The sequence below is a fragment of the Nicotiana tabacum genome, chromosome 23, assembly GCF_000715075.1.
Source record: "Nicotiana tabacum cultivar K326 chromosome 23, ASM71507v2, whole genome shotgun sequence".
Classification (NCBI taxonomy): domain Eukaryota; kingdom Viridiplantae; phylum Streptophyta; class Magnoliopsida; order Solanales; family Solanaceae; genus Nicotiana; species Nicotiana tabacum.
Genome location: NC_134102.1, coordinates 20,334,761 through 20,357,410, shown reverse-complemented (window position 1 = coordinate 20,357,410; position 22,650 = coordinate 20,334,761).

The following is a 22,650-nucleotide window of genomic DNA, read 5'->3' as shown; positions in this document are numbered from 1 at the left end:
ATTAGAGGTCGAGAAGAGGCGATTTTTGGGAGATGTTCAGAAGAAATAACAGGGTAAGTGTTCTTAACTCAATATTGGTTAAATTACTCGAATCCATGGTTATTTTTAACATTTAATTGGTGAATTTTGTTGGAAAATTATGAAAACCCTCTTGGTTTAATTTGAAGATTTAAGGGTAGAGTTGATGTCGGATTTGAGTAAAATTTATGTGGTCGGACTCGTGGTTGAATGGGCGATCATATTTTATAACTTTTGTCGGGGTCCGAGACGTGGGCCCCACGGCGACTTTTGAGCTAAATTTCGTATTTTGTTGGAAAATTAGTATTTTCTTATGGAATTAATTCCAATAAATTTTATTGACTAAATCGAATTATTTGTGGCTAGATTCGAGGTGTTTGGAGGCCAATTCACGAGGAAAAGACATTGCAGAATAAAGAATTATACGGCTTGAAGTAAGTAACAGTTTTAAATTTGGTCCTGAGGGTATGAAACCCCGAAATATGTATTGTGTGATTGGTTTTGAGGTGACGCACCTGCTAGGTGATGGGTGTGTGGGCGTGCACCGTAGGAATTATGACTTGGTCAAATTTCATGGGACTGTGTAGTTGAATTATCTATTGATATCCGTACATTCTCTGCGTGTTAAGGAAAAATGGAGCTGAGACTCGTATTAAAAATTATGCTTAGACATATGCTGTTATTATTGGTATCCATTGGGGTTATTTCTATGGTTGAATTATCTGTTCAAATTGTAATTTCACACTCAGTCATATTTATTCATTTCACATCATATCTCAGTCTTTGTTACTATTTATTGATGCATCATATTATCATTTGGGGCTGATTTTTATGACACCTTGAGCCCGAGAGACTGGAGAGGTTGATGACTGAGTGAGGCCGAGGGCCTAATTTTGAGGATATTTATGGATCGGGTTGCACGCCGCAATATATTTTTATTGATTTATTCCATGATTGGATTGATATAGCACTTGGGTTGAAGGATCCCCTCCAGAGTTTGTACACACCTCAATGAGCGCCGGCACCTACAGAGTACAAGTGCCGAGTGAGAGTGATGAGTGACTGTAACGAATGAGTGACTGCGAGGAAAGAGTGACTGTGAGGTTGGAGTGAATGGGAGGACTGAGTGACTGTTACTCTGAGAGGATGCATTGATTTCATTATTTGCTGCATTTCAGCTGTCATATATCACTATTTTGGAAATTTCGGAAATACATTATTTTTTGTTTCGGTCAAACTTGATATGAAATTTCAGTGAAATCTTAAATGTTGAACTTGAGAGCATGCCTACTCTTTTATATTGGAAAGTACTGTATTTGGACTTAGTTGAGAAACTCGTCACTACTTTCAGTTATTTATTTATTATTGTTAGTTACTGAGTTAGTTGTACTCATACTATACCATGCACTTCGTGTGCAGATCCAAGTGATCTCGGATACAGTGGGTGTTGATTCTTGCACACAGTTAAATTTTCAGAGATTCAGAGGTAGCTGTTATGTTTCGCAGACCTTGTTTCTCCTTCCTTATCCTTTTGTTTATTGTATTTGGTCTCAGATTATTGTAGATCACGTTTTTCAGACTTGTAATGTATAGATGCTCATGTACTCAGTGACACCATAGTTTTGGGTATGTGTGTGTGTATCGGTATTTGCGAGACTTGTGGATTGTGGTTAAATATTATATTTTCAAACTTAAAAGAAATTGTGGTTTATTAAGGTTGTCGTCTTGCCTAGTATCAAGATAGGCGCCATCACAACATGTTAGGATTTTGGGTCATGACAAGTTGGTATCAGAGCCTAGGTTACATAGGTCTCACGAGTCATGAGCAGGTTTAGTAGAGTCTTGCGGATCGGTACGGAGATGTATGTACTTATCTTCGAGAGGCTGCCGAACCCTTAGGAAAATTTAAATTTCTTGTACTCTGTCTTGCAAATTTGTTGATTCCAGAAACTAAATTTTTGTTATTCTATTCTCTCACAGATGGTGAGAACACGTACTACTAGATCGGACAGTCAGTCACCAGTGCCACTGACTAGGGCCGCGAGAGGCCGGGGCCGAGGTAGAGGTCGAGGTGTAGCTCGTACCACAGTTGGACATGCACCTGTAGTACCACCAGTTGCTCCAGCTCAGGAGAAGATTCCAGATATAGCTGAGCCGACAGGACTAGCTTAGGCACCAGTTGTGCCCATCGAGATTCCAGGCGTTCATGAGACTTTGGCCCAGATATTGACAGTTTGCACTAGTCTTGATCAGGTGGTTTTGGCTCAAGCCGCACCAGCCACTTCTCAGGTCGGGGGAGGTATTCATACCCATGTTGCCCGTACACCAAATCAGGTAGTGCAGGGACTTCAGATACCGGGGGCAATACCAGCCTAGCTAGTTGCAGTTGCTCAGGCCCCGGTAGTCCCTGCAATGGTAGATGATGAATAGAGGAGACTTGAGAGATTTGGAAGGCTTCGACCCCTATCATTTAGCGGTGCTGAGTCAGAGGATGTTAAGGGTTTTCTGGATAAGTACCAGCGGATGCTTCGGACAACGAGTATTCTGGAGACCAGTGGGGTCTCGTTCACTACTTTTCAGTTTTCTAGAGCTGCCTTCAGATGGTGGAAGACTTATGAGAGGCGCAGGTTGGTCGGTGCTGTACCACTTAGCAGGAATTCTCCGTTCTCTTTTTGGAGAAGTTTGTGCCGCAGTTTCGCAGAGAGGAGCTGCGTAGACAGTTTGAGAAGTTACGTCAGGATGGTATGTCTGTGATGTAGTACCAGATGAGATTTTCTAAGTTGGATCATCACACAGTTTGGTTGGTTCCCACTGATAGGGAGAGGATTAGGAGGTTCATTGATGGCCTCAGTTATCAGCTACAATTACTTATGACTCGGGAGAGAGTATCTAGTGCTACTTTTGATTAGGTAGTTGACATTGCTCGGCAGATAGAGATGGTCCATAGCCAAGAGTTTGGAGAGAGGGAGGCTAAGAGGCCTCGTGGTCCAGGTGATTTTAGTGGTGTTCCTTCCGGGGGTTAGTTTTACTGCGGTAGGGGTCGTCCTTACAAACACTCTCAGACGGATCGTCCAGTTCACTATAGTGCATCATCCAACCATGGTTCATATAGTTCTCATTAGGGTCAGTCATCTCTCAGTGCCCTGCCAGCCTAGAGTTCGTCCCGTGCTCCTTCAGTTCAGGGTTCATTTGCACCGGGTGCTTCTAGCAGTTATTCTGGTTCTCGGGGACCAATTCAGTTAGCACCACCACCAGTACCGGGGAGCTACTTTGAGTGCGGGGAATTTGGGCATATGTGGAGACAATGTCATCGTCGCTCGGGCGGTCCAGTGTAGTAGAGAAGTCAGACTACGACTTCAGCACCGGTCACTTCACCACCTGCCCAGCCAGCTCGTGGTGGGGGTCAGTCAACTAGGGGTCGCCTCAGATGGGGAGGCCGATCAGGTGGCGGTCAGGCCCGATTCTATGTTTTTCCTGCCAGGCCAGACGTCGTTGCCCCAGATGCAGTGATCACATGTATTGTCTCAGTGTGCCACATGGAAGCTTCTATATTATTTGACCCTGGTTCCACTTATTCATATATATCATCGTATTTTGCTCATTATTTGGAGATGCCCCATGAGTCCTTATTTTCACCTGTTCGTGTATCTACGCCAGTGGGCGATATTATTACTGTGGACCGTGTGTATCGGTCGTGTGTGGTAACTATTGAGGAACTGAAGACTAGAGTTGTTCGTTTATTACTCGGTATGGTTGATTTCGATATAATTCTGGGTATAGATTGGTTGTCTCCATGTCATGCTATTCTGGACTGTCACGCAAAAATCGTAACATTGGCGATGCCGTGGTTGCCGAAGGTCGAATGGAGGGGTTCTCTAGATCATGTTCCCAACAGGGTAATTTCTTATTTGAAAGCCCAACGTATGGTTGGGAAGGGGTGTTTGTCATATTTGGCTTTTGTGAGATATGTTGATGCAGATACTCCTACTATTGATTCAGTACCGGTAGTGAGAGACTTTTCGGGTATATTTCCTACAGACTTGCCGGGTATACCGCCCGACATAGATATTGATTTCGGTATTGACTTGGTGCAGGGCACTGAGCCCATTTCTATTCCTCTGTACCGTATGGCACCATCTGAGTTAAAAGAATTGAAAGAGGAACTTCAAGAACTTCTTGATAAATGGTTCATTAGGCCTAGTGTGTCTCCTTGGGGTGCACCGGTTCTTTTTGTGAAAAATAAAGATGGTACTATGCGGATTTGCACTGATTACAGGCAATTGAACAAAGTTACAATCAAGAATAAATATCCTTTGCCGCGTATTGCTGACTTATTTGACCAACTTCAGGGAGAAAGGGTATTCTCCAAAATTGATTTGAGATCGGGGTATCACCAATTGAAAATTCTGGATTCGGATATTTTAAAGATGGAATTTAGGACTCATTATGGCCATTATGAATTTCTTGTTATGTCTTTTGGGTTAACCAATGCCCCAACAACATTTATGCACTTGATGAATAGTGTATTACAGCCGTATCTTGACTCATTTGTCATGGTATATATTGATGATATCCTGGTATACTCACGTAGCAAGGAGGAGCATGCACACCACTTGGGTATTGTATTGCAGAGGCTGAGAGAGGAGAAACTTTATGCCAAATTCCCTAAGTGTGAGATCTGGCTTAGTTCGGTGGCATTTTTGGAATACATAGTGTCCAGTGAAGGGATTAAAGTGGATCCAATGAAGTTAGAGGTAGTTCAGAGTTGGCCCAGGCCATCTTCAGTTACTGAAATTCGGAGTTTTCTCGGCTTGGCCGGTTATTATCGTCGCTTTGTGGAGGGATTTTCATCTATTGCATCGCCTATGACTAAATTAACCCAGATAGGTGCTCTGTTCAGGTGGTCGAATGAATGTGAAGAAAGCTTTCAGGAGCTCAAGACAGTTTTGACTATAACTCCAGTATTGGTGTTGCCTACAAGTTCAGGGTCTTATACTGTGTATTGTGACGCGTCGCGTATTGGTCTCGGCGCAGTGTTTATGCAAGACGGTAGGGTGATTGCCTATGCGTACAGACAGTTAAAGGTACATGAAAAGAATTATCGGGTCCACGACCTTGAGTTAGCAGCTATTGTTCACGCCTTGAAAATTTGGCGGCATTACTTGCACGGTGTCCATGGTGAGGTTTATATCGATCACCGGAATCTACAACATCTGTTTAAACAAAAGGATCTTAATTTGTGGCAGCGAAGGTGGTTAGAGTTGCTTAAGGATTATGATATCACCATTCTCTATCATCCCAGAAAGGCCAATATGGTGGCCGATGCCTTGAGCCGTAAGGCAGAGAGTTTGGACAGCTTAGCATACTTACCGGTAACAGAGAGGCCTTTAGCCTTGGATGTTCAGGCCTTGACCAACGATTGGATGTTTCCAAGCCAAATCAAGTTCTTGCTTGTGTTGTTTCTCGGTCTTCTTTATATGATCGCATCAGAGAGTGCCAATATGATGATCCACACATGCTTGTACTTAAAGACATGGTTCAGTACGGTGATGCCAAGGAAGTCACTATTGGGGATGACAGAGTATAACGGATGCAGGGCAGGCTATGTGTGCCTAATGTAGATGGTTTGCGTGAGTTGATTCTCTAGGAAGCTCACAGTTTACGGTACTCCGTTCATCCAGATGCCGCGAATATGTATCAGGATTTGAGGCAACACTATTGGTGGAGGCGAATGAAAAAAGATATAGTTGGGTTTGTAGCTCGGTGTTTAAATTGTCAACAGGTAAAGTACGAGCCTCAGAGACCGGAAGGATTACTTTACAGACTTGAAATTCCGGAGTGGAAATGGGAGCGTATCACCATGGATTTCGTAGTTGGACTTCCACGGACTTTGAGGAAGTTTGATGTTGTTTGGGTGATTGTGGATCGATTGACTAAGTACGCGCACTTTATTCCAGTAGGTACTACTTATTCTTCGGAACGGTTGGCTGAAATTTATATCTGCGAGATTGTTCGCCTACATGGTATGCCAGTGTCCATCATATCAGATCGGGGCACCCAATTTACATCTCAGGTTTGGAGAGCAGTGCAACGAGAATTGGGCACACAGGTTCAGTTGAGTACATCATTTCACCCTCAGACGGACGGACAGTCCGAGCGCACTATTCAGATATTGGGGGATATGCTATGCGCTTGTGTCATTGATTTTGGAGGTTCTTGGGACCAATTTCTGCCACTGGCAGAGTTTGCTTAAAATAACAACTACCAATCGAGCATTCAGATGGCTCCGTATGAAGCTTTCTATGGGAGATGGTTTCGGTCTCCAGTGGATTGGTTTGAGCCGGGTGAGGCTAGGCTATTGGGTACTAATTTGATTCAGGATGCTTTGGAAAAGGTTAAATTGATTCAGGAGTGGCTTCGCACGGCGCAGTCTAGACAGAAGAGTTATGCCAACTGGAAGGTCCGTGATGTTGCTTACATGGTTGGGGAGAAGGTTATGCTCAAGATTTCACCCATGAAGGGTGTGTTGAAGTTCGAGAAGAAGGGAAAGTTGAGCCCTCAATATATTGGGCCTTTTGAGATACTTAAGAAAATTGGAGATGTGGCTTATGAACTTGCATTTCCACCTAGTCCATCAGGTGTTCATCCAGTATTCCATGTATCCATGCTCCGAAAGCATGTCGGGGATCTGTCTCATATTCTGGATTTCAGTACAGTACAACTGGACGGTAATTTAACTTATGATGTGGAGCCGGTGGCTATTTTAGACCGGCAGGTTTAAAAGTTGAGGTCAAAGAATATAGCATTAATGAAGGTATAGTGGAGAGTCCATCCAGTCGGAAAAGCCACTTGGGAGATTGAGCAAGAGTTGCGGAGCAAATATCCATACCTATTTGAGACTCTAGATATGATTCTAAACTCGTTCGAGGACGAACGTTTGTTTAAGAGGGGGAGAATGTAACGACCTGACCGGTCGTTTTGAGTATTATAACCCCGTTCCTCTATTTACTGTACAATTTATTCTTTACAATTATTTTATAACTTACTGGGTTAGTTGGTTCGGGTCCGAAAGGATTTCGGAGTGAAATGAGACACTTAGCCTCTTAATTGAAAACTTAAGTTAGAAAAATTGGTCGGATATTGACTTATGTATAAACAACCTCGGAATTTAATTCTAACGATTCCAATAGCTCTGTATGGTGATTTTGGACTTAGGAGCGTGTCCGAAAAATTATTTGGAGGTCCGTAGTGGAATTAGGCTTGAAATGGCGAAAGTCAGATTTTTGGGAAGTTTGACCGGGGGGTTAACTTTTTGATATCAGGGTCAAAATCCGATTCTGATAATTTTAATAGGTCTGTTATGTCATTTATGACTTGTGTGTAAAATTTGAGGTCAATCGGACTTGATTTGATAGGTTCTGGCATCGTTTGCGGAAACTTAAAATTTTAAAGTTTATTAGGCTTGAATTGGGGATATGATTCGGGGTTTTAGCGTTGTTTGAGGTAATTTGAGGGTTTGACTAAGTTCGTATGATGTTTTAGGACTTGTTGGTATATTTGGCTGGGGTCCCGAGGGGCCCGGGCGTGTTTCGGATGGTATTTAGATTATTTCCCTTCATTTGGCACTGTTGGTAGCTGCTGTTTGCTGGTGTTTCAGACCTTCTTCGCGATCGCGAAGATTGGGACGCGATCGTGAAGGCTTAGTTGAGGCAGTGTTGATTTTTTTCTTCGCGATCGCGTGAGGTCAACCGCGATCTCGTAGGTAGGGTCAGTCTATGCTATGCGAACGCGTGGAAGAGTCCGCGATCGCGTAGGGAAAACTTGAGAGGAAGTTGGGACACGCGTTTGCTCTATGTGATCGCGTGAAGAAGGATGCGATCTCATAGAGCTGGAATCTTGTGCATCGTGATTGCGTGTGATTGTTCGCGATCGCGTAAGGTTAAATCTGGGCAGTGGAAAACTGTTCTTCGCGATCGCGTAGAGCTCGGGAAGAGGTAAGTTTTTGGACATTTTCAGAGAAAACAACGGGGTAAGTATTCTTAACTCAATATTGGTTAAATTACTCGAATCTATGGTTGTTTTTAATATTTAATTGGTGAATTTAGTTGAAAAATTGTGAAAACCCTCTTGGTTTAATTTGAAGATTTGAGGGTCGAGTTGATGTCAGATTTGAGTAAAATTTGTATGGTCAGACTCGTGGTTGAATGAGCGTTTATATTTTGTAACTTTTGTCGGGTTCCGAGACGTGGTACCCACGACAACGTTTGAGCTAAATTTCGGATTTTGTGGCTAGATTTGAGGTGTTTGGAGGCCAATTCACGAGGAAAAGACATTGCAGAATAAAGAATTACACGGCTTGAAGTAAGTAACAGTTTTAAATTTGATCATAAGGGTATGAAACCCCGAAATATGTATTGTGTGATTGGTTTTGAGGTGAGACACATGCTAGGTGACGGGCATGTGAGCGTGCACCATAGGAATTGTGACTTGTTCGAATTCCATGGGACTGTATAGCTGAATTATCTGGTTATATCTGTACATTTTCTACGTGTAAGGAAAAAATGTAGCTGAGACTCGTATTAAAAATCATGCTTAGACATATGCTGTTATTATTGGTACCCATTGGGGTCATTTCAGTGGTTGAATTATATGTTCAAATTGTAATTTAATACTCAGTCATGTTTATTTATTTCACATCATATCTCAGTCTCTGTTGCTATTTATTGATGCATCATATTATCATTTGGGGATGATTTTCATGACATCTTGAGCCCGAGAGACTGGAGAGGTTGATGACTAAGTGAGGCCGAGGGCCTAATTATGAGGATATTTATGGATCGGGCTGCACGCCGCAATATGTTTTTATTTATTTATTTATGCCATGATTAGCTTGATATAGCGCTTGGGCTGAAAGAGCCCCTCCAGAATCTGTACACACCCCCAGTGAGTGCCGGTATCTACTGAGTGCGAGTGCCGAGTGATGAGTGACTGTGAGTAATGAGCGACTGTGAGGAAAGAGTAACTGTGAGGTTGGAGTGAATGGGAGGACTGAGTGACTGTTACTCTTAGAGGATGCATTGATTTCATTATTTTCTGTTTTGGTCAAACTTGATATGAAATTTCAGTGAAATCTTAAATGTTGAACTTGAGAGCATGCCTATTTTTTTTATATTCGTGGGATTATACTGGGTTGTTGTTGTTGTTGTATTTGGACTTACCTGATAAGCTCGTCACTACTTTCAGTTCTTTATTTATTATTGTTACTTACTGAGTTGGTTGTACTCATACTACACCATGCATTTCGTGTGTAGATCCAGGTTATTCCGGATACAGTGGGTGTTGATTTTTGCACACAGTTGATTTTTCGGAGATTCAGAAGTAGTTGCTATGTTTCGCAGACCTTGTCTCTCCTTCCCTATCCTTTTGTTTATTGTATTTGGTCTCAGATTATTATAGACCACGTTTTCCAGACTTGTAATGTATAGATGCTCATGTACTCAGTGACACCATGGTTTTGGGTATGTGTGTGTGTATCGGTATTTGCGAGACTTGTGGATTGTGGTTAAATATTATATTTTCAAACTTAAAAGAAATTGTGGTTTATTAAGGTTGTCAGCTTGCCTAGTATCGAGATAGACGCTATCACGACAGGTTAGGATTTTGGATCGTGACAACTCTTAAATATGCATTGGAGCAATAATAGTCCTCCTAATTTTCGAAAGTGGTGCAATTTTAGATTTGGTGTATAGAATCTGTTAAGAATTAATGGAATACTTGCACTGAATTGCACATGCACCTAATTTAAAAAATAGAAGAAAAAAGTGAAAACGTATGATCATTTATATCTAACCAAAGTAGCAAAAACTTATATAAATTTTATTTCATAAATTTTAATGATTATATATTTGAATTTATGATCAAAATTAAGAAGTTTGCTTTCTCGAAATTCAAACACTTACATAAATTAGGATAAAGGAATAACATATCTTATTCTGGAATCAAAAGTGCACCAATTTCGATAACTACAAGGCCTATTAATGCTCCAATGCATATTTAACGGATGATTTTGAATTTAAATCCAAAGATAAGGGACTGTTTTGGACCTTTCTCTTTTGAAATTCACTAACAATATTTCCAATCACCTTTGTCTATACATGAAATAAGCATATATATCCAAAACCTTATCATGGTTAAAAATCTTTAATTACTGGATATAAAATATAGGAAGATCGGCACAAATAGGATCATTAAGACCGTTATTTAATTTTATCCTCGTATAAGAAATTTGTGCAAAAATAACTAATGGGTCATAACTTTTTCACAAGTTATATATGTCTGGGTGGAAAAATAAAAAGTTATGCATTGGTACAAATTTTTCTATCTATACTATATTAAAAGCACGAAGGCCCATAGCAAAATGTCGTTCGTCGTTTTTACCCTTTAAAAATAGAGTTTACACTGGACAAAATAGTCAATTTAATTAAATTTCCTAATATTTTAGGACATTAAATCAACTAAAATTGTACTCCTTAAATGATTCCTTATTTGAATTATGTATGAAGTCTTAATATTTTAGGACTTCAAAATTAATAAATATTTTACCTTATATAAATCAATTACATTTACAAGTACATATTCCCTTATTCATCAATTATGATTTGGACGTGTGAGGAAGAGTTTTAAACTATGTTAGAAAGGTATAAAAGTTTTCAATAGAGAAAAAATCTAATTAGTTGACTTTAAAGTATTATTATGTAAATTACTAAATATTCAATTTTATCCAAATAAGTTTAAGCAATAATTGTCTTTTGAAGGTTACTAAAAATGGTGAATGTTTTTGGATTATTTTTGTGTAAATTATTGAAGAAAATGTAGGCCAAGACAAATTTATAAGTGCATTCGAAGTAACAAGCAGAAAAATAATCAAATACAAAAAAGATGGTATTCCTTGAAAACCCATATTAATTATTGAGATACGTACAAATTGTTTTACTAAAGTATTCGAATACATTGTAATAGTAACACTAAACCTAATTGTGATAAAAGTCTGTCACAAAAAATATTTAACTAAATGTAGTTTTTCAAATTTGTGGGTTCAAACAAAATTTAATAGTTTGAATACAATATTAGATCATGAAATGCTAATAATTCTCATAACATATTCAAAAAAATATGCACTTTAAATTCACATGAAACACATGTGCGATGTTGTCACGACCCAAAACCAACCCGTCGTGATGGCGCCTAACGTGGTACTAGGCAAGCCGACTATTCAGACATTTTCAACACTTTAAATCTTTGAAAGATACTAAAACATTTTAAATAAAGGAAATTCTCTTAAAATAGAATAGGAAATCATAACTCAATACATAAATTCTTCCCAAAATCGGGGTGTCACCGAGTACATGAGCATCTACGAAAAAAAATAAAGTTTGGTACACTGTCTAATAAGCAATACTGAATAAATATACTGAAAGATAATGGAGGAGAGTCAAGGTGTGTGAACGCCAAGCAGTTACCTCGATGATCTCCGAAGGTCTGGACTCTGCAAGTCAGCAACTGTCGTGACCGGAAGCACCTGGATCTGCACACGAGGTGCAGGGTGTAGCGTGAGTACAACCAATTCAATAAGTAACAAATCTAACCTTTGGACTGAAAGTTGTGACAAGTACAATTATTATGGTCTACTTTCAACATTTAACAATACAGAAAGTTAAAGAAAATATGAAAATGATATCTTAGATATTTATATTCTACAAGTGAAGGTACAAGAATTTAGACATGCTTCCAACAAGAATTTAGACATTCTTTCACATTTCACAACAAAACTTAACATATAATAGGGCAGATCCACCCCACATGCAAATAAAACAGGGTAGATCCAGCCCAAATACAAATAAACATGGCAGATCCAGTCCAAATGTCATATCTGCTATCATTGAGCCCACTGTGGGTGTGCAGATTCTGGAGGAGCCGATCCAGCCCAAGCGCTATAACAAGCCAAATCCTGGCATCAATCAATAAAGCTTGTTGCGGCGTACAGCCTAATCCCATAAATATCACTCACAATAAAACCCTTAGCATCACTCATTCACTAATCTTTTCAGTCTCTCAGCTCACCAGAATCATGTTATTCAGCCCACACAATAATAATATGACGTAGCAAATAAGGACAACAGAGACCGAGATAAATTATGAAAACAATAGCTGTGACTGAGTATAAAATGGCAAGTTAAGAAAATAGTTCAAAATGTATCTTAAAAGGAATTTCTAACATGATTGACAACTCAATTATTCTATCACATGGTAAAAAGTACGGGTAACAGCAAGCTTAATCAATTATTCAGTTCCCTGGAAATCGACCGAGTCACAATTCTTACGGTGCACGCCTACAGGCTCGTCACCTCAACACCAATCACATAATATAAAATTCGGGGATTCACACTCTCAGAACCAAGTTTAGAAGTATTACTTACTTTAAACCGTGTGAAACTCTACTCCAATAAGCCCCTGCCTCGCGGAACGACCTCCAAATCCCTCAAATCTAGCCGCAAATAATTTGATACAATCAACACGATCTAAAGGAATTAATTCCATATGAAATTACTAAGCTTTTAATTAAAGTCAAAAAGTCAACTCAAAAGTCGGCTCCGGGGCCCACATCTCGGAATCCAATAAATGTCACAAAATCTGGATGCTCATTCCTCCACGAGTCTAACCATAATAAATTTATCAAAATCCAACACCAAATCGACACTCAAATCCCCAATTTAAACTCTCCAAATCCCTAGCCTCAAACCCCCAAATTCCACCTTAAAACACACACAAACTAGGTGAAAAATTCAATGGGAAAACAAGATTATTGAATAAAAGTTTTCATAAGTGACTTACCTCAAGAAACCCCTCAAAAATCCTCTCAAAAATCGCCTTAAAACGAGTTTGCAAAGTCCAAAATGAGAAAAATCACGAAACCCTTCGGATTTAAACACTACCCAGTTATCCCGCTTTTGCGGTACCGCTTTTGTGGTCAATCATCCACATATGCGGAGCTCACTTAAGCTCCTAGACTCTGCACCTGCGCACCAAAATCCGCACCTGCGGAAGCGCTTCTGCACTCACACGTCCGCTTCTGCGGAAAAGCCTGACCCCCTTCAGCCTCTCTCATTCTCCGCTTATGCGATCAACCTCGCGTAGATGCGCATCCGCATCTGCGGAACTAAGGAATTTTATTTTCTACAAACGAAGCCGAAACCTATCAAATTACATCCGATTGACCTTATATTTTGTACAAAAGTCACAAATGACTCCACGGACCTACTCCAACTCCCGGAACTCCAACCCGAGCCCGGTAACCACAAATTCCACTTCGGTCAAACTTCCAAATTTCCAACTTTCACCTTTTCAAGACTAATTCATCTACGGACCTCCAAATTACAATCCAGATATATTCCTAAGTCCAAAATCACCCAGCGAATCTAAAGTAGCCATCAAAACTCTATTCCGGAGATGTTCACACAAAAGTTAACATCCAGTCAACCATTTCAACTTAAACTTTCAACCTTGAGATTAAGTATCTCAATTCATTCCAAACCCTTCTCCGGATCCGAACGAACTACCCCGGCAAGTCACATAGGAGCTATACAACATAAAATAAGCAGTAAATATGGGAAATGGGACTATAACTCTCAAAACGACTGGCCGGATCGTTACATCCTCTCCCTCTTAAACAAATGTTCGTCCTCAACGGGTCTAGGAACCTCCTAATCCTCTCCCTCTCAGTGGGAACCAACCAAACTGTGTGACGAGCCAACTCTGAAAATCTCATCTCATACTGGGTCACAGACAGGCCATCCTGACATAGCTGCTCGAACTTTCTTCGCAGCTCCTCCCTACGGGTCGGTGGCACAAACATCTCCAAGAAAAGAACTGAGAACTCGTTCCATAAAAGTGGTATAGCACCGACTGGCTTGCTCCTCTCATAGGCCTCCCACCATATGAAGGCAGCCCGAGTAAACTGAAAAGTAGTGAATGAGACCCCACTGGTCTCCATAATACCCGTTGAACGAAGAATCCGCTAGTACATATCCAAGAAGTCTTGGGCACTCAGACTCAGCCCCACTGAATGATGGAGGCTAGAGTTTCCCAAACCTCTCAAGTCTCTTATGCTCATTCTCACTCATAACGGGACCCGCCTGGGCCTGAGCAGCTAAAACCGGTAGGGTTGGCAATACCTCTGGCGTCTGAAGTCCCTACATCACCTGCTCTGGAGTACAGGTAGCGGGGGTATGAGTACCTCCCATGCTTGAGAAGTGATGGCGTGGTCTGAACAGAAACTGCATGTTCAAGGCTAGTGCACGCAGTCAAAATCTGAGCCAAAGCCTCCTGAAGCACTGAATCACAATGAGCACCGGTGGTGCCTGAGTTGTATGAGTTGCACCTCTGCCCCTACCGCGACCTCAGCCTCTCGTGGCCCTAGCTGGCGGTACTGGTGGATGTCTGTCATGTACGGTAGCACGTATCCTCCCATCAGTGAGAGAATAAAACAACAGAAGTTTAGTTTCCGGAATCAACAAATCCGCACGACGAGAATACAAGAATGTGAATTTTCCTAAGGGTTCGTTAGCCTCTCGAAGATAAGTGCAAACGTCTCCGTACCGATCCGCAAGACTCTACTAAACCTGATCATGATTCGTGATACCTATGTAAACTAGGCTCTAATACCAACCTTTCACGACCCAAAACCAACCCGTCGTGATGGCGCCTATCGTGGTACTAGGCAAGCCGACTATTCAGACATTTTCAACATTTTAAATCTTTGAAAGATACTAAAATAGTTTAAATAAAGGAAATTCTCTTAAAATAGAATAGGAAATCATAACTCAATACATAAACTCCTCCCAAAACCGGGGTGTCACCGAGTACATGAGTATTTACATAAAGAAACAAAGTCTGGTACATTGTCCAGAGATAAGGGACTGTTTTGGACCTTTCTCTTTTGAAATTCACTAACAATATTTCCTATCATCTTTACCTATATCCAAAAACTTATTTAATTACCTATGTCCAAAAACTTATCATGGTTAACAGTCTTTAATTACGTGATATAAAATATAGGAAGATCGGCACAAATAGGATCATTAAGACCGTTATTTAATTTTATCCCCGTATAAGAAATTTGTGCAAAAATAACTAACGGGTCATAACTTTTTCACAAGTTATATATGTCTGGGTGGAAAAATAAAAAGTTATTCATTGATACAAATCTAGCTATCTATACTATATTAAAAGTACGAAGACCCTTAGAGAAATATCGTTTGCCGTTTTTACCCTTTAAAAATAGAGTTTATATTGAAAAAATAGTCAATTTAATTAAATTTTCTAATATTTTAGGACATTAAATCAACTAAAATTTTAGTCATTAAATGATTCCTTATTTGAATTATGTATGAAGTCCTAATATTTAGGACTTCAAAATTAATAAATATTTTACCTTATATAAATCAATTACATTAACAAGTACATATTCCCTTATTTATCAATTATGATTTGGACGTGTGAGGAAGAGTTTTAAACTATGTTAGAAAGGTATAAAAGTTTTCAATAGAGACAAAATCTAATTAGTTGACTTTAAAGTATTATTATGTAAATTACTAATTATTCAATTTTATCCAAATAAGTTTAAGCAATAATTGTCTTTTGAAGGTTACAAAAAATGGTGAACATTTTTGGATTACCTTTGTGTAAATTATTGAAGAAACTGTAGGCCAAGACAAATTTATAAGTGCATTCGAATTAACAAGCAGAAAAACAATCAAATACAAAAAAGATGGTATTTCTTGAAAAAAACATATTAATTATTGAGATACGTATAAAAAAGTTTACTAAAGTATTCGAATAGATTGTAATAGTAACACTAGACCTAATTGTGATAAAAGTCTATCACAAAAAATGTTTAACTAAATTTAGTTTTTCAAATTTGTGGTTTCAAACAAAATTTAATAGTTTGAATACAATATTAGATCATGAAATGCTAATAATTTTCATAACATATTCAAAAAAATATGCTCTTTAAATTCACATGAAATACATGTGCGATGTACATTTATAAAAGCACGAATCTCTAATGCAAAATTTTGATAGACAAGCCGACTATTCAGACATTTTCAACACTTTAAATCTTTGAAAGATACTAAAACAATTTAAATAAAGGAAATTCTCTTAAAATAGAATAGGAAATCAGAACTCAATACATAAATTTCTCCCAATACCGGGGTGTCACTAAGTACATGAGTATCTACGAAAAAAACAAAGTCTGGTACATTGTCTAATAAGCAATATCGAACAAATAAACTGAAAGATAAGGGAGGAGAGTCAAGGTGTGCGAACGCCAAGCAGTTACCTTGATGATATCCGAAATTCTGGATTCTACAAGTCAGCAACCTCCGTGAAAGGAAGCACCTGGATCTGCACACGAGGTGCAGGGTGTAGCGTGAGTACAACCAACTCAATAAGTAACAAATCTAACCTTTGGACTAAAAGTAGTGACAAGTCCAATTATTACAAAAAATATGACAATGATATCTCAGATATTTATATTCTACAAGTGAAGGTACAAGAATTTAGACATGCTTCCAACAAGAACATAGACATGCTTTCAGATTTCACAACAAAACTTAACACATAATAGGGCAGATCCAACCCAAATGCAAATAAAACAGGGCAGATCCAACCCAAATGCAAATAAACAAGGCAGATGCAGCCCAAATTTCATAACTGCTAATATTGAACCCACTGTGGGTGTGCAGACTCCGGAGGGGCCAATCCAGTCCAAGTGCTATAATAAGCCAAATCCTTGCATCAATCAATAAAGCCTGCTGTGGCCTGCTGCCCGATCCCATAAATATCACTCACAATAAAACCCTCAGCATCACTCAGTCACTAATCTCTTCAGTCTCTCGGCTCACCAGAATTACGTTATTCAGCTCACACAATAATGATATGACGTAGCAAATAATGACAATAGAGATCGAGACATATTATGCATACAATAGCTGTGACTGAGTATAAAATGGCAAGTTAAGCAAATAGTTCAACATGTATAAAGGGCAGCCCGGTGCAGTAAGCTCCTGTTATGCGCGGGGGCGGGGAAGGGCTGGACCACAAGGGTCTATTGTATGCAGCCTTACAATATGTATCTTGACCGGAATATCTAACATGATTCACAACTCAATTGTTCTATCACTTGGTAAAAAATACTGGTAACAACAAGCTTAATCAATTATTCAGTTCCCTGGAAATTGACCAAGCAACAATTCGTATGGTGCACGCCTACAGGCTCGTCACCTGGCACATGCGTCACCTCAATATCAATCACATAACATGAAATTCGGGGTTTTACACTCTCATAACCAAGTTTAGAAGTGTTACTAACCTCAAACTGTGCGAAACTCTACTCCAACAAGCCATTGCCACGCGAAACGACCTCCAAATGCCTCGAATCTTGCCACAAATAGTTTGATACAATCAACACGAACTAAAGAATTAATTTTATATGAAATTACTAAGCTTTTAATTAAAAGTAAAAAAGTCCACTCAAAATCTGGTTCTTGGGCCCACGTCTCAGAATCTAATAAAAGTCACAAAATCTGGAAGCCTATTTTGCCACGAGTCCGACCATATTAAATTTACCAAAATCCAACACCAAATCGACACCCAAATCCCCAATTTAAACTCTACAAATCCCTAGCCTCAAACCCCCAAATTCCACCTTAAAAACACACAAACTAGGTGGTAAATTCAATGGGAAAACAAGATTATTGAATAAAAGTTTTCACAAGTGACTAACCTCAAGAAACCCCTCGAAAATCCTCTCAAAAATCGCCTTAGAACGAGTTTGCAAAGTCCAAAATGAGAGAAATCACGAAACCCTTCGGATTTAAACACTACCCAGTTATCCCGCTTTTACGGTCAATCATCCGCATATGCAGAGCTCACTTAAGCTCCCAGACTCTGCACCTGCGGAAGCGCTTTTGCGCTCACACGTCCGTTTTTTCGATCAACCTCGCACAGATGTGCATCCGCATATGCGGAACTTCTTTCGTGCCTGCGATACCTACACAGTCCTTCCCATGGCTGCACCTGCGCTTCCTTGCTCGCAGCTGCGACCAAAGCTCCGCAGGTGCGATTGCACTAGAAGACTCCCAGCGTCAACAATCTTTCAAACTCCAAATAAGATCTGTTAACCATCCGAACTCCACCCGAGGCCCTCGGGACCTCAACTAATTATACCAACAACTCCTAAAATACAATAAAATCTTAGTCGAGCACTCAAATCACATCAACCAACATCAAAAACACTAATCACACCCCAATTCAAGCCTATTAAAACTAAGGCATTCCAACTTCTTCACACGACGCCGAAACCTATCAAATCACGTCCAATTGACCTCAAATTTTGCACACAAATGACACCACGTACCTACTCCAACTCCCGTAACCCCAACCCGATCCCAGTAACCACAATGTCCACTCTCGGTTAAACTTCCAAATTTCCAACTTCCGCCTTTTCAGGCCTAATTCAACTACAAACCTCCAAATCATAATCGGGATACGCTCCTAAGTCCAAAACTACCCAGCGGAGCTAAAGGAACCATCAAAACTCTAATACAGCGATGTTTACACATAAGTCAACATCTAGTCAACCATTTTAACTTAAGCTTTCAACCTTGAGACTAAGTGTCTCAATTCATTTTGAAACTATCTCTGGACCTGAACCAACTACCCCGACAAGTCACATAGAAACTATACAACATAAAATTAGCAGTAAATGGGGGAACTGGGACTACAACTCTCAAAATGACCGGTCGGGTCGTTACTTCCCCCCCTCTTAAACAAATGTTCGTTCTAGAACGAGTCTAGAAACGTACCTGAGTCTCAAATATGCGTAGATATTCTCTATGCATCTCCCGCTTGGTCACACAAGTAGCCTCCTCAACTAGCTAGCCTCTCTACAACACCCTCACTGAAGTTATGTCATTTGACATCCACTTTCGAACCTGCCGATCTAAAATGGCCATCGGCTCTACATAATAAGTCAAATCACCATCCAACTGAACCGTGTTGAAATACAAAACATGAGACGGATCACTGACACACCTCCGGGTCATAGAAACATGAAATACTGGATGCACACTCCACAAACTAGGTGGCAAGGCAAGCTTGTAAGCCACCTCTCTAATCCTCTGAAGTACCTCAAACGGCCCAATATACTGAGGGCTCAACTTACCCTTGTTCCTGGATATCATAACACCCTTCTTGGGTGAAACCTTGAGCAATACCTTCTCCCCAACCATTAAAGCAACATCACGAACCTTCCTATCGGTGTAATGCTTCTGTTTAGATTGCGTTGTGCGAAGCCGATCCTGAATCAATTTGACCTTGTCCAAAGCATCCAAAACCAAGTCAGTACCCAATATCCTAACCTCCCATACAAAGCCTCATACGGAGCCATCTGAATGCTCGACTGGTAGAAAATGTTGTAGGCAAACTCCGCGAGCGGTAGAAACTGATACCAAGAACCCCCTAAATCAATGATACAAGCGCGTAGCATATCCTCCAATATCTGAATAGTGCACTCAGACTGCCCATCCATCTGAGGGTGAAATGTTGTACTCAACTCAACCTGGGTGCCCAACTTTTGCTGCACGGCTCTCCAAAACTGTGATGTAAACTGCGTGCCCCGATCTGAAATGATGGACACTGGCACATTCTGAAGGTAAACAATCTCGCAGATGTAAATCTCAGCCAACCGCTCCGAAGAATAAGTAGTCCCAACTGGAATGAATTGCGTGGACTTAGTCAGCCGATCCACAATCACCCAAATAGTATCAAACTTCCTCAAAGTCTGTGGGAGCCCAACTACAAAATCCATGGTGATACGCTCCCATTTGCACTTTGGAATCTCTAGACTCTGAAGCAATCCACCCATTTTGTGATGTTCATACTTCACCTGCTGATAGTTAAGGCACAGAGCTACAAACCCCACTTTATCCTTCTTCATTCTCCTCTACCAATAGTGCTGCCTCAAGTGCTGATACATCTTCGTGGGCCTCCTTAAGAATCAGCTCACGTAGCCCATCTACATTGAGCACACAAATATGTCCCTGCATCTTCAACACCCCATCATCCCTAATAGTAACATCCTTGGCATCACCATGTTGAACCATGTCCTTAAGGACAAGTAAATGAGGATCATCATACTGGCGCACTCTAATGCGATCATATAAGGTAGACCGAGAAATCACACAAGATATAACTCGGTCGGGATCCGAAACATCTAATCTCATGAACTAGTTAGCCAAGGCCTGAACATCAACTGCAAGTGGTCTCTCCCTAACAGGAATGAATGCAAGGCTACCCATACTCACCGCCTTTCTGTGCAAGGCATCGGCCGCCACATTGGCCTTCCCAGGATGATACAAAATAGTAATATCATAGTCCTTTAGCAGCTCCAACCATCTCTACTACCTCGAATTTAGTTCCTTTTGTTTGAACAAATTCTAGAGATTCTGATGATCCGTAAATACCTCATAAGACTTATCGTAGAGATAATGCCCCCAAATCTTTAATGCATGATAGATGGCAGCAAACTCCAAATCATGGACGGGGTATTTCTTCTCATGAGGCTTCAACTGACGCGAAGCATAAGAAATCACTCTACCCTCTTGCATCAAGGCACACCCAATACCGATCCGAGAAGTATCACAATACACTATATAAGAGCCTAAAGGTGAAGGCAAAACTAGAACCAGAGTTATGCTCAAGGTGGTCTTGAGCTTCTGAAAGCTCCCTTCACACTCATCCGACCACCTGGATGTAGCACCCTTCTAGGATAATTTGGTCAAAGGCGATGCAATAGACGAGAAACCCTCCACGAAGCGACGATAATATCCAGCCAAGCCGAGAAAGCTCCGAATCTCCGTAGCTGAGGACGGTCTGGGCCAACTCTGAACCGCCTCAATCTTCTTCGGATCCACCTGACTCCCCTCACTGGACACCACGTGCCCCAAGAACGCCACCGAACTAAGAAAAAACTAACACTTGGAAAACTTGGCATAAAGCTTCTCCTCCCTCAACCGCTGCAACACAATCCTCAAATACTAGGCATACTCCTTCTGGCGATGAGAGTACACCAGGATATCATTAATGAATACTATGACAAACGAGTCGAGATAAGGCTGAAATACATTGTTCATCAGATGCATGAATGCTGCTTGTGTGTTGGTACGATAGTGCCATACGATACAGATGGATATAAATGGGTTGAGTGCCTGGCACTAGGTCAATACCAAAATCAATATCCCTATCGGGTGGCATGCCCGGTAGGTCTGTAGGAAACACAACCGGAAAATATTGCACCACCGGAATAGAGTCAATAGTAGGAGTATCGGCACCCACATCACTCACAAAGGCCAAATAAGATAGACACCCCTTCTCAACTATCCATTGGGTCTTCAAATATTAAATCACTCTGCTGGGGACATAGTCTAGGGAACCTCTCCACTCGATCCTTGGCAAACCCGACATCGCCAACGTCACGGCCTTTGCGTGACAATCTAGAATAGCATGATATGGAGACAACCAATCCATACCCAAGATCACGCCAACATCAACCATACTAAGCAATAAGAAATCAACTCTCGTCTCTAATCCTCCAATAATCACTACACATGACTGATATACACGGTCCACAATAATCGTATCACCCACTGGCATAGATAATGAACAGATGGAACTAAGGACTCACGGGGCATATCCAGATAATGAGCAAAATACGTTGATACATACGAATAAGTGGAACCAGGGTCAAATAATACAGAAGCATCTCTGTGGCACACTGAGATAATACTTGTGATCACTGTGTCTGAAGAAATGGCGGCTGGCCTGGCAGGAATATCATAGAATCGGTTCTAACCACTACCTAATCTGCCTCCCACTCTTAGGCGACACCTAGCTATATGATCTCCACCCGAGCTGGTAGGGCGGGTGGTGAAATAACTAGTGTTGAAGTTGTGGCCTGACAACTCTACTGAACTAGACCTCCCCGAAGGCGGGGACAGAACCTCATCACATGAACCAACCCTCCACACTCAAAACTTCCCTTCTCGCAAAATGGTGGTAAATACTGAGGCGGACCACGAGAACCAGTATAACTACCAAAAGAACTTGATGTAGACGAACTCTGAACTGAAGGTGCACAAGATGAAATTTGAGCTGGGAGGGCACTGAGGGATGACTGTCCCCGTCTAGCACTTTATGAAACATGGCTGGATGATGCACCATGATGAATTGGATGAGCCATCTGAGCGGGCCTATAAAGGCCACCCCTGCCATGGTAGAACTGACCCCAAGAAGGAACACCGCTGAAACCACCCGATCCATGAGGCCTCTTGGCCTCCCTCTCCTCACACTCCTGACTACGGACTATCTCTAGTTGCCGAGCAATATCAACCACCTCATCGAACCGAGCACCAGATACACTCTCCCGAGTCCTAGCAAAACATAACTCATAGGTGAGCCCATCAATGAACCTCCAAATCCTCTCCCTATCAGTGGGAACCACCCAAATTGCGT